At 46.5% G+C, this 12725-nt stretch overlaps 1 protein-coding gene across 3 annotated transcripts in view; it reads left to right on the top strand.

The window, feature by feature from the left end:
* The first annotated feature begins 275 nt into the window (after positions 1 to 275).
* The window catches only part of FAM135B (family with sequence similarity 135 member B), a 271496-nt gene continuing 259046 nt past the window's right edge, over positions 276 to 12725 (top strand). For all 3 annotated transcript variants that reach the window (XR_012378374.1, XM_025871527.2, XM_073893243.1), the window contains exon 1: positions 276 to 445. The gene's annotated coding sequence lies outside the window, so the exon portion shown is untranslated. The remainder of the gene's footprint in view (positions 446 to 12725) is intronic.

Genomic DNA, 12725 nt, shown 5'->3' with positions numbered 1-12725 from the left:
CGGGGGCGGGCGGGCGGCCGCGTCCCGGCGGGGGCGGGAGCGGAGCGCGGGCGCCGCGGAGAACCGAGCTGGCAGGCGCGAGCGCAGCCGCCCCGCGTCCTCCTCCGCAGTGGTGGCTGCCGGCGCCGGCCCCGTGCCCAGCCTCGCCGCCCGGCCCGGCTCGCGGGGCTGCCCGGAGGCCGCGGCCGGGCAGCTGTTGCGCCGAGAGGGGGCAGCTGCGGAGTTCCATAACCATAGCAACCGCATCAGCACCGCGGCGGCGGCGGCGGCGGCGGCGGCGCGGGCAGCAGCTCTCGCTCCTCCTCCAGGCAGCCTCGCCGCGGGCACCGGAGACCCAGCTCGCGGGTGCCCGGACCCCGCGGAGCGCCCACCGCCGCTGCGGAGAGCGGGGAGGGAGGGAGCCGGCGCGGCCCGGAGCCGAGGGGAGCCCTGCAGTGGGAGACAGGTAGGTGAGAGCGCTGGGGGTCGGCAGCTGCAAACTCTCTCCTCTGTGGCGGTGACGTTTCTGGAAGCGTGGCTGCTAGTTGGATGGCTTTCTGTTACTTAACAGGGATTCCGCCGCGAAATGTGGTTTATCTCCTTCGGTCTCCCCCCAGTCTCTCTGTCCTCTAGTCTCCGGGCACATCTGGGCAGGTCTGAGAGGGCAAGAGGGGAAATCTGGGGTGATAGGTGGGGGGACACGCTGGTGAAGGAGGTGGTCCCCGCAGAAGTCCCAGATGGAGGCTGAGGGAGCACGTCCAGACCCTTGTGCAAGCAGGTCCTCTGAGCCCGTGAACCCCAGGCAGGGTCAGGAGAAGCCGGTGTCGGGGTGAAGGGGGCAGCGGTAAGGGTTCTCTGTGATCCAGGCTGACCCAGAGACCTGTTCTCCCTGTGGCTTGGCTGGGGACAGGGGTGGGGGAGCACTGCAGCTCAGCTATGACATGGAAAGGGACCAGAGTGCACACCAGCTCTTGAGCTGTAAAGTCGGCTTCAAACCCAGCAGCCGGAGGGGGAAATTTGGACAGAGGAAGTAGTAAGTATTACCATTTTGGGACCCAAGGGTATCCCTGAAGTTTATCACATTACTGCCTTTGACTGTTGGGGGTAGAGTGGGAATAAATAGAAATTTATAAGCGAGCAGTCAAAATGCCCCTTCCTTTTCTCCTCACCTCATTTCTAGCCCCCCCCCCCACTATTGTCAGCAAAACAAGACTCCATTGAGTATAATAACACTCTCTGTCCCCTTGGCCACCCAGGGCTCTAGCCAGTGCCAGACTATCCCACTTTGAGACAGCTAGAGAATCTCGCTTCAGTGCTGTCTTTGAACTGGAGAAGCACTGGTTTTTCATCAGGTTCTGAGGCTCCTGATACTAAGAGATGTATGTGTCAGAGCTGAGAGGCACCTATCCACATGGAGGGGTGGACTGCTGTTACCTGCGTCTTCAGGCCAGAGAGAGGGGCAGAGGTTTGGACAATGATTCCAGACACAGCTCCGTGGGGGCCGGGGCCCCAGAAGAACATAGAGAAGGGTGATAAAAGTTAGAAGAATAATTTGGGTCTAAAGGCTCTTGCATATGGGTAAGTGGGTCTCTGGATAATTTCCAGGATGGGCAGCCACTGACTTTTATAGGGCTTTCTCTTTAGATCCTAGCCCCGGGGGACAGTGGTAAGTCCCAGTTAAAAGGCCATGTTCTTTAATTGGGCTTTTAATTTATGCTATAGTTATGTTGCCTGAGGGGATGTGATTTGACCAGCATTTCATCTGGGATTCGTGTCATAAATGAGGATGATATTGTTGTATTCCAGGCAGATGGTAAGGTGTAGAGAAAAGAGAACAGGATCGGGGAGTCAGAAAACATCGTTTTGAGCTCTCATTTCACTATACACTTGCTGTGTGACCTTGAATTGCTCCACCTTGCTGAGACTCCGTTCTCTCATCTGTAGAATGGGGATGCTAACAATCCTTGCACCCTGCCAGGCGCTTGTGACACTTGAGTGGGATGATGGAGAGAATGGGTGGAGAAAGGCTTTTCAAAACCTAACTTGCCATGCACATGAAAAGGATTATCATTTTCTGAAGAAACTCCCTTCCTCAGATCAGCAAATCATTAAACAGACATCAGCTGTGAAACGAGGGTAGAAATATTGGTCAGTGACTCACAGTTGAAACGCTGTAGTCCGGCCCAAGATACACTCAGGGAAATCTAAAGAGGCCTTTATCAGGGGAAACACAGCATGTCATCCTTGTTTACAAATGTTGAAGGTCAAGAGCTTTGGCATCAAATTCAGTACTTTAGTTTGGGAACACTGAGGTCTGCTCACCACAGAGTTAGTCTAAGTGTTCTATAGTGTAAATAGGGATTTGCACATAGTAGGGACTCATTTAAATGTTGGTTAGGCGGATACAGTGGGCATGTTGTGAGTTCCTTGTGGGAAGGGTTTACCTTCATACAACTCTGCACTGGGATGGTAGATGCTTACCAAATGTTTGCCCAATTTGACTGAATGCTTTCAGCTTGATGTAATTGCCGAGGAAACCATAATTTCTGGAAGGAGCCAGGACTGTCTTCTACTATTCTCTGCTCTTTTATACCCCGACTTTTGCTCACTCTGGCCTCTCTGCCTAGAATGATCATTCCTCACTTCCCTCTTCCCTTCATGACCCAATTCAAATGCCCCTTCTGATGGGAAGCCTTTCTGAGCTCTGTCCCCGGTGCTCCCACAGCACTTTGGACCCGCTCTGTGTCAACCTGGGCTGGGTCACGTTGTCATTGCTCGAACATATGCCTGCCTTCGCTAGAGTTCATGCTTCCTGAGGGTAGGAACCTTGCCTTATTCCTCCATGGTTGTGGCCCCAACACCTGGTAGACGACTGCCCTGGTGAGTGGCTGAGTCCGTGGAAAAGCCTTACCTGCAGCATGACCACCTGCACCAGAAGAGGCTTGCACAATGGCTGTCCCAGCCACCTCCCTCCGCCTCAGTAAGTGCAGCAAGCCTGAAGGATGCTTGCTGGGTTGTTGTGCATTATTTAGGGTCAGCCCACTGAAGCAGAGTGAAGGAGAACAGAAACACATATTTTGTCTTAAAATGCTCATTTTTTTCAAGTGGGTACTTTAGAATAACTGTAATCCAGTGTTGAATGGCCTTCATATAACATTTGCTGAAAACATCTGATGGAATATTTTAAACTTAAAATGCATTTCTCTCCTTTCAATTTCTTTCCTTGATTTCAGCTCTAGTGTTATGGAAAAGGACATAGATTGGAGCAAGAAAGCCTAGATGTGAATCTGGTTCTAAGGGGACCCGGGACTAGGGCACTCGATCGCCTCATGCCTCAGTTTCCTCATTTGTAAAACGTGGATGATATTGCCCATCCAACGGCGATGCCGAGTGCTTGGAGTGAATGAGTAGCCATGCACTAAAAGCAGTTCATAAACTGTAAAATACTCTACTCAATATATTATTTACTTTTGTTATGGAAAATGAGCAAAATCTCTATGTCAGGTTACACAGCCGCAGACAAGATGGGCTGGAAATTCTGGCTCCTCCACTTGTTAGCTCTGTGTGACCTTCAGCAAGTCGTTTTGTCCCTGTTAGCCTTATCTGCATGGCATTATAATGACGGCAACCTTTCCGGATGTCTTGGGAAGATGTACACTAAGACCAGGGCCATGCCTGGCACTTAATATGTGATATCTGTAATTTCCAAATGATAGATGTAATCACCGATCACAGAGGGTCTTGGAATTTTTGAAATGCCCCCAGTGCATTTCCTCCTTATATTTCACCTTCCTTTCTTACACAGAGAGAGAGGGGTGGGGAGAAGGAGGGCACTAAAGTTCCCAGAGCTGAGTTTCTCATGCGAGATACCACGAGGGAGTAGATAGAATCAACCAAAGATTCAGATTTGCAGACTGCATCGTCACTGCAGCTCTGACACTAAGTGCTCGCAAGACTGTTGACCTGGGCCCTCACCTCACCTTTCTTGGCCTTGGTTTCTTCATCCATAAATGGCCTGGATGATTCTCATGGCCCGCCTGGCTCTGCTTTTTCAGTGTTTCCGTACATTAGTCTGTGTTTCTCCTCACCAAAGCTACACCTGCGGCTCTTGGCTGTCCTTTCGGTCAAGACTTCTCACTTGTCTGAACTCTACATCTTAATTCACTATAATTGCCATATTTCTCCTCTTTTAGAATTTTCCCCAGTCTAGAAGGCCAGTGTCCCCAAGGTAATCCTGGGACTTAGGAAGTGTTGAATGCTGCATGCTATCCATCCTATCTCAGCCCAATTCTTACCCAACCCCAGTAAGGTGCTCTGCTTCTCTGTCCATGTTGGAAGATCTCCTTCATTCAAAATAGAAGACACCAGGGGCGCCTGGGCGGCTCAGTTGGTTAAGCGTCTGACTCTTGGTTTCGGCTCAGGTCATGATCTCAGGGTTGTGGTATTGAGCCCCGCACTGGGCTCCAAGCTCAGCAGGGAGACTGCTTGGGATTCTCTCTCTCTCCCTCAGCCCCATCCCCTGCTCTATCTCTCTCTCAGATAAAATGAGTAAATAAAATTGTAAACAAAACAAAACAAAAACAAAATAGAAGAAACTATATGATTGAAGCCCAATCTTACCTGAGAGAGCTGGAGGAGATTCGCAGAGATTGCTAATATTCGTTGAGCTTCCCAGACTCTGGGTGCTCCACAGTGTCAAATGTTTCTGTTCAAAAATGAATCAGTTCTAGGTGGCTGCACACCAATCTCAGGAGTGATTCCTCAGGGGGATTTTAGCACTGTGAGGGAGACTGGTGCTACGGGCCAGGACTCCTACCGGTGCCCTTCTGCCTCTAGTGTGGATGGAGAGGCACTGTGGTGTGCCCAGCACGGGAAATCGGAGTCCGTAGTCTGCTCTGTGCCACTCATCCTTCCAGGCCCTGAGAGTCAGCTGTGAACAAGACAGGGATCTGCCCCACATAGCCGGGGGATCAGGCATGGAGGCAGACAAGAGAAAACCAGCCAATGCAGGGTTCTGTGGGGAAAAAAGAGAAGGTGTTTTTTAACACATTTCCTGGCAGGGGCTGCCAAGGAAGGCTTCACAGAAGAGAGAGATCCTAAGCTGAGGTCTGAGGGAATTCCAAATGGAGACTACAGGGAAGGGCGATCGGAAGAGGAAGTGACATGCAGCGCCATGGAAGCAAGAGGTAGCCGAGAAGTGAAATGGATGAACAGGGCTGGAACACAAGGAATGGAATGGTGTCCCTTGAGGCTGGGGAGATTGATAGGGGCCACATCTTTGAGAGTTTCAGGAGCCATGCTAAGGAGCTCGTGTTCTAACTGGAAGGTCATGGGAGCCATGGAAAGATTTGGAGTTGGGCAGAATATTATCCTCAGCTGCAGAGTAGAGGTTGGGTTAGAGAAGATGGATCAACCAAGAAACATGGTGGCCTCTTGGGAGACTTTGCAGATAACAGGTTGAATTTAGGCAGTGAGAGTTGGGATGACTCGTCCTGTCTGTATGATGGACAGGAACTAGTGAGAGAAGGTGTACTGAAGAGAGAGAGAGGGAGAAGCCTCAGTTCAATGAACACACTGCATCATTTATCTGAGAAATATCAATGGGACACTTGAGACCTTTGGTTCAGGTCAAGGGGAAGGAAGGGTCAAGGGCAACACGCAGGTCTTTCCTTCCATCCCTACAATAATTCTGGTTCAAGCCCCTTCATCTCTCACCTGGATGAATACACCAGGCTCTGAACTGACATCCTTGCCTCCACCTCTGCTCCCCTAGTCTTCTCTGCACACGACAGCTAGAGGGATCTTTGTCCAGCTCAAATCAGATGTGATGAGAACACTCAGCAGATTTCAAGTATACAATACAGTGCTCTTACCTGTGGTCACCATGCTATGCTTTGGCTCTCCAGAACTTACTCATCTTGCTAACTGAAGCTTTGTACCCCTTGACCAGCCCCAGCCTCTGATAACCACCTTTCTGCTCTCTGCTTCTGTGAGTTTGACTGTTTTAGCTTCCACATTGAAGTGAGATCATTTAGTATTTGTCTTTCTGTGCCTGCCATGATATCTGCCAGGTCTATTCATATTGTCACAAATTACAGGATTTCCTTATTTTTTAAGACCGAGTGATAGTCCATGGTATGTATAGATCACATTTCCTTTACTTAATTTATCCACCGATGGACATTTAGTTTGTTTCCGTATCTTGGCTACTATGACTAATTAGCTATAGTGAACATGGGAATGCAGGTATCTCTTCGAGATCCAGATTTACATTTCTGTGGACATATACTGAGAAGTGGGATTGCTGAGTCATATGGTAATTCTATTTTTAATTTTTTAAGAAGCCTTCCTGCTGTTTTCCATAATGGCTGTACCAATTTACTTTCCCACCAACAGTGTACCTCCCCACTGAGCCTTACCTTAATTTTTTAAAATAAGAGTCATTTTAACACATGTGAAGTGATATCTCATTATAGTTTTGATTTACATTTCCCTGATGATTAACGATGTTGGACACTTTTTCATGTATCCACTGAAGACAGGTAAGAAAACATACAAATGGAACTTCTTTGGAAATATGTTGAAACAGGTCCTTTGCCTATTTTTTTGATTGGGTTATTTGTTTTTATGTTACTGAGTTATATGGATTCCTTGTATATTTTGGATATTAACCCCTTATCAGATATATGGTTTACAAATATATCCTCCCATTCTGTAGGCTACCTTTTGGCTGTGTTGATTGTTTTCTTTGCTATGCAGACACCTGTTAGTTTTATGTAGTCCCACTTGCTTATTTTTTTTTGCTTTTGTTGCCTATGATTTTGAGGTCATATCCAAAAACTTACTGCCAAGACTGCTGTCAAGAAGCTTTTCCCCTATTTATTATTTTAGGATATTTTCAGTTCCAGATATATGTATAAGTGTGTATAGTGTAAGATAAAGGTTCAGATTTACTCTTTTACAAGTGAATATGGAGTTTTGTTGACACTATTGATTGAAGAGACTGTTCTTTCCTCATTGTGCATTCTTGACATCCTTGTCAAGGATTAAACATTATATGCATGGGTTCCTTTCTGGGCTCTATATTCTATTCCATTGGCATGTGTGTCTGTTTCTAAGGCAGTACCATACTGTTTTGATTACTACAGCTTTGTAATATAATTTGAAATTGGGAAACGTGATGCCTCCAGCTTTGTTCAGCAGTGAAGGCGTTTTATACTGGGAAGACAGAGACACATGGGCATTTTGGATTTGGGCTGCAGGATACAGAATGCATTGGAGGGGTGTAAGATGAGAAGCATAGAGACTTGGTGGGAGGCTCTTGCAGGAAATCCAGGGTATATGGAGGTAATGATATCTGTAGCCAAGGTTAAGGTAATAGGGATAAAGAAAGAACAAACTTGAGAGATATTAAGGCAGTAGCTCTTGGGAAGTATTGGATGACCCAGCATACAGTATCTAAAAGGGGAGAGGCATCAAGGATGATGCTTAGTCTTCTGACCTGGTCTCAAGGACTGGCCTTGTTACTGTCTCCTGGCCTGGGGACACAGGCAGAAGAACAAAGTTTGAAGGGGAAAATGATAAGTTCTGCTTTGAGTAAGTAGATTTTTAGGTCTCTGAGGACATCTAAGTACAGTTTAGACAATTAAAGATCTCAGTCAAGCTCAGAATAGAGTTCTTGGCTGAATATAGACTTGGGGAATCATCAGCATGGAAACACTGATTGAGAGCATGGGGGTAGAACTGATCACCCAAGGGAAGTATATAGAATGAGGAGATAAAGATGTTCTTTTGGACTCAGCAGGTCTCTACCACTGCCTTTTCAAAAATAAAACACAAAAGACAAACACGCACTCACTAGCTTCCTCTTGGCTTCCGAGCTTCTTCCTGTGATTCCACACTGCTGGCTGGGACAAGCCTCTGCCTGACGTTTCTGTGGCTCCTTTTCTCCCTCCTCTAAGACCTTCCTGTTAGAGACCTTCCCGGACCACCGGCCAAATAGCTGCCTCCAGGCTCTGGCCGCGGAACTCGCTGTGGTTTTCTCCATAGCATTCATCCCTGTGTAAGCGTTGGTAGTATTATTACAGATGTGTTTGTTTGCCTTTCTTACCGGCTCTCTCCTCTGTAAGATGGTGAGCTCCGTGGTTGCAGGGTCTTGGCCGTGTTTACAGCGGTCCCAGACACTTAGAACATTTCCGTGAGCACTCTGTGAGCATGTGGCCGATATTTATCAAAGCACGTATGGAAGAAAAGAATACCAGGAATCCTCAATAATGGAACAACAATTTTTCAGTTTAAAAACAAATAACCATAGCCTTGTGTGAGTACCATTTAGAACTCCTGGTCAGATGTTAGGCTTCTAGTTCGGGAGGACCTGTCTAGTCTATTTTTTTCCTGGGTCTGACTGTTCTTGTTTGAAAACTGAATGCCTTGCCTCCTGGGAACACACACCCCTCCCCCCACTCCCCCCAGTCCCAGACAAAATGAATTGGCTGGTTTCCCTAGTTCTGACATTTGTTAGCCAAGTGACCCTGGACAGTTACTTGGCCTCAGTGGATAGCCCTACCTATCCCCTCTCTTAGGTCCTGGGATGTAGATGTACCACCTACATCCTGAATATAGAGCCTTATCCCGGCTCACACAGGGAGCTCTGGGGTACATGTGGCCCCACAACATTTTCTACCTTGAGTCAAGGTCATTTCTTTTCATCTGACGCTGGGAGACATATGCACCCAGGTATTCCTGGGCAAAGCAGCTTGTATCAGCTGAGGAAGATTCTCAGGAGAACAGAGCAACAATGGGTTGTTATCAGCTAACGCAGCAGCTGGGGGATGGGTACACCAGCCTGGGAGAGGGCGTCACAGTGGGGCATCCATTGTGGTGGCTACAGTCTAACTGATATTTCCACTACAATCCCCTGAGTCGTCTTTTAAGACAAAGCTGCTGCCTTTGGGGCTTATGACATTCAGTCACAAGACCCTGTGATCCTCATAGAGTGTCTGCGCTCTAAGGAAGTCACAAAAACATACTATAAAAAAATCTCCCTGAACTTTGTAGTGCTTGGAACCCAAAGAGCCCTGCTGTGGATTCCCTTCCTGATTTAGCCATGCCTTCTCCTGCTCAACTCTTGAAAGCATCATGGGTCAGGGCAAATTGCAGTAGGGGGCCAGCTACCCTGGTACCTACCAGCCTGACGAGTCACATACTGGTCTTTTGCTCCTCACACCCTATTCTCCAGGCCCTGATCATTCTGGTACCTGGACCTTGGTTTTCCTCACCACCCTGAGTCCCGCTAGTATCTTGGATGCCTTCCAAGTCTAGCTCAATGACTTCTGTAGCACTTTGGCCTCCACCTTCTCAGCTTGGAGAGCTTTTCCTCCACTCCACTCAGGCATACCTTCATTCATACATCATACTTGATATATATAGCAAATCATCTCTTGAACACAGCTTTATCTCTCAGCTTGCTTGCTAAATTCTTCCATTAGTGCCATTTTTAATTTCCAGGCAATCTCTGGTCGATGATCTCTCCTGTTTTAATTCATTAGCCCTATGGTATACAGTTTCCACAATACTTTTCCCGATACCCTGGTAATAATTTCAGCTTCTCTCTAGAATAGTGTGTGCTACTTTATCTGTACTGACCTTAGTTTCTTTCAAACAATGAGAATAGGGAACCCATAAGGGATTTTTAATGAAGATTAAGTGAAAAAATAAAAATAAATAAACCAAGTTAAATCTGTTGTCATCCTTGGCACACAGTAGGTGTTTAGTCAGTGTTTGTTCTGATTAGAGGCTAATGTGTATACTTTAATGTCAACTAAGTCGTTGGTGAGCTTGACCTTCTATTATGAAAACTGAGGAGGCTAGATGAGACCTTCCTCGAATGGAACATCTCCATGGGGTGAACCAAGGGATATCCATTAGGAAGGACCTTGGGATCCTCAGTGCAGGAACATTGGAGACGTTCACGTGGTATGGGTCTTTGAGGGCATCAAGCACTAAGTGATAAGCCATCACTTATGTTCAGAAGTGTGACAGTGAGTCATCAGGAAAAACTAAATTATAGTCTGCTGAAATAAGGCAGGGGAGTACACTTTCTAAAATGAGCTACATCAGAAATTGCTAAAATTAAATATAAAAGTATTTAGTATTGAAGGGGTTTGCATAAGTTTTCTGGAAAATTAATTTCTGAGCACATGTCATCATAGCTGAGATATTAGTGTAAGAACAGACAGGAAACTGAACTAGTGGTTTTGGTGAAAGCTTGTTGATTTTCAGTCAGAATATAAAATATGTTGAAGAATAGATTGTGGGGTTTTTTTTTTTTTTGAGTTTGTTTAAAGGAAATGTTTAAAGGTAAGATTATCCTTGGTATCTTGTGCCCAAGGTAGAATTCATCAAGCTCAGTCTTTTAACATGCTGACTTATGTTGGCCTTCTGGGAGAATAAAATGAATATTAATAAAATTGGTCCTGAATAATAGAATGAGATTTCCTTGGTTTTCTTTCTTTCCCCTTCTTTTCTGAGAGCATGGGGATGCTGGAGACAAAAATGATCATAAATTATCTTTAAGTGACAGGCTGGAATCCAATGAGGTGGTGGTGCAGATGGGAGGGGCCAGGAAGCCCTTTCTAAGCACCTACTACCTGTTGGTGACTATAGTAAGTCCTTTCCCTGGAGATACTTTTATTTAATCTTCATGCAGGAGCTAGTACCAGCCCTCTTTAGAGCTGAGGAGACCCCGCACAGAGAGGGGAAGTAATTTGCTCACAGTTCCACAGCTAGCAGGAGATGAAGCCCGGACAGGTTCCCCCGAATCCATCTGATCCTGAAGCTTGTCCCTTTTCAGCCACCCTGCAGATGGCCCTTGTGAAGGGCATTTAAAAGTCAGCTGTAGGTCATAAAAGCAAAACAAAACCAAAAACCCAGAACAAAACTCAAGAACGATCCAGTCAAAATATCTGGCTTTTAACCACTCAGCTGTGTGTGAATTTGGGAAAGTGGGTAAGCCTCTGTTTGACTTGGAATATGAAGGGGGTGAGCAGGGGATTTGTTTGGTGATCCCTAATATCAGGTCTGCTTCTAGCATCTTTTGATTCTGGAATATGCATGAAAAATGTAAGTGTGTTTACTTGGAAGGATGCTTTATAGAACTAGGAGCCTGCTTAGGTTAAAAAAAAAAAAGTAGAAGAAGAAGGAGGAAGAGAAAAAAAAAAGAAGATGAAGTAGTAGTTGTAGTAATCCAGGGCAATCTGTGCTCTCCCCTAGTTGTTCAGGTAAGTAGTCAAAATTCTAGGTATTTACCTCTCCGCGTTATACTTTATTGACTGTGTCAGACCAAAATGAAAGAAAATACATTTACTGGGATTGCAGTTGTGGCTTTTCTCCTTTCTGTGGTCTAATTGAATGTCCCCTGGATATTTGCATTCAAACTTCAGTGACTAATGTGTGTGTCAAAACTGCTGGGATATTGGTGTAATATATGGTATACACCTAAACTGAAAATCAATGTATTACTTTAATATGCATCTCATTTTAAGTTAAAACTGAGGCTGGGTTGGCTGGAGTGTGAGGCTTGTCTAGAGTCACGGCAGGAATGAAGTGTGCATTGGGCTGGAAGCTTCCTTGGCAGGTAATCGCGGGGTCCTGATCATGGCTGCCAGGGAGATGGAGAGTGATGTGTCCCCCAATAGGGGGCTGGTTGATCCACAATGTGTGATTGTCCCTTACACACACGAACGCACATGCTCACGCATGCCTACACACACACACCACACCTTCATCTGGGCAAGCTCTTCACTGATTCAGATTCACCTCGATTGTCATCTCTTTGGAAAAGCCTTTCCCCTTTCCTCTGATGGCTGCATCCGCCCATTCCCTCTGGCCTCCCACAGTGACTGGGCTTAGCTTGACCCCGGCATTGGCCCAAGAGAGGCTGTTGGGCATGCCGGTCATGCTCTGCTCCAAGCCTAGCTCTGTTCCCGTTCGCTCCACCCCACTCTGGGCTCTGGCACACCTAGTGGCCATGTGCAAACACATTTACCTGAAGGTTGCAGGGAGAGCATTTGGATTCAGAAAGTCCTGGCCATGTTCCAGCTTTGCCACTCACTAGCTCTGATTTGGAAAAGTTATTGAACTTCTCTGAACCTGTTCCTTCATCTGTAAGATGGGGGAAATAAGGCCACTCTTCTCATAGGTGGCCTGGACGGTTAGATACTATGCCTGCTGCATGCAGGGTACTTAGCTAAATGTCTGACACCATGCAAAAGACTGGAGAATGAATGGCTAACTTATTCATAAAGGAAGTTTGATCAAGTGCATGTTATGTGTCATGCATCATGCTGCAGACTGGGGTTGCTGTTGAGAGCAAGACAGACTCAGTCCCTCTCTCCTGGAACTTGTGTTTTTCCAGTGGGTAGAGAAGGGAGAAGCCAGAAATAGCATGCAGTAGTTTCTTTTTTCTTTCTCGGTCAGACAGTGCTCTTAAACACTCATTCATTCATTCATTCATTCATGCATTCATTCAGCAAATGTGCAAGCACTTTCCCTGGGCCAGACACTTAACATGGATTTTCTCATGTAAATCTTCACAGCAGTTTTATGAGATAAAAGCATCCTACCTGTCCCTTTTCACAAATGATTCTGAAGCTCGGGGAGAGATCAGGTGACTTGCCAGAAATCATACAGATCAGTCTCAAAGCCTGAATTCCAACTCAGGGCCATTTGGTTCCACAGCTCGCTCT

The sequence above is a fragment of the Callorhinus ursinus genome, unplaced genomic scaffold, assembly GCF_003265705.2.
Source record: "Callorhinus ursinus isolate GAN/ISIS: 27379988/994484 unplaced genomic scaffold, GSC_fseal_2.0 scaffold5, whole genome shotgun sequence".
In the NCBI taxonomy this organism is placed as follows: Eukaryota; Metazoa; Chordata; class Mammalia; order Carnivora; family Otariidae; genus Callorhinus; species Callorhinus ursinus.
This window is presented reverse-complemented; position numbering and strand designations above follow the sequence as displayed.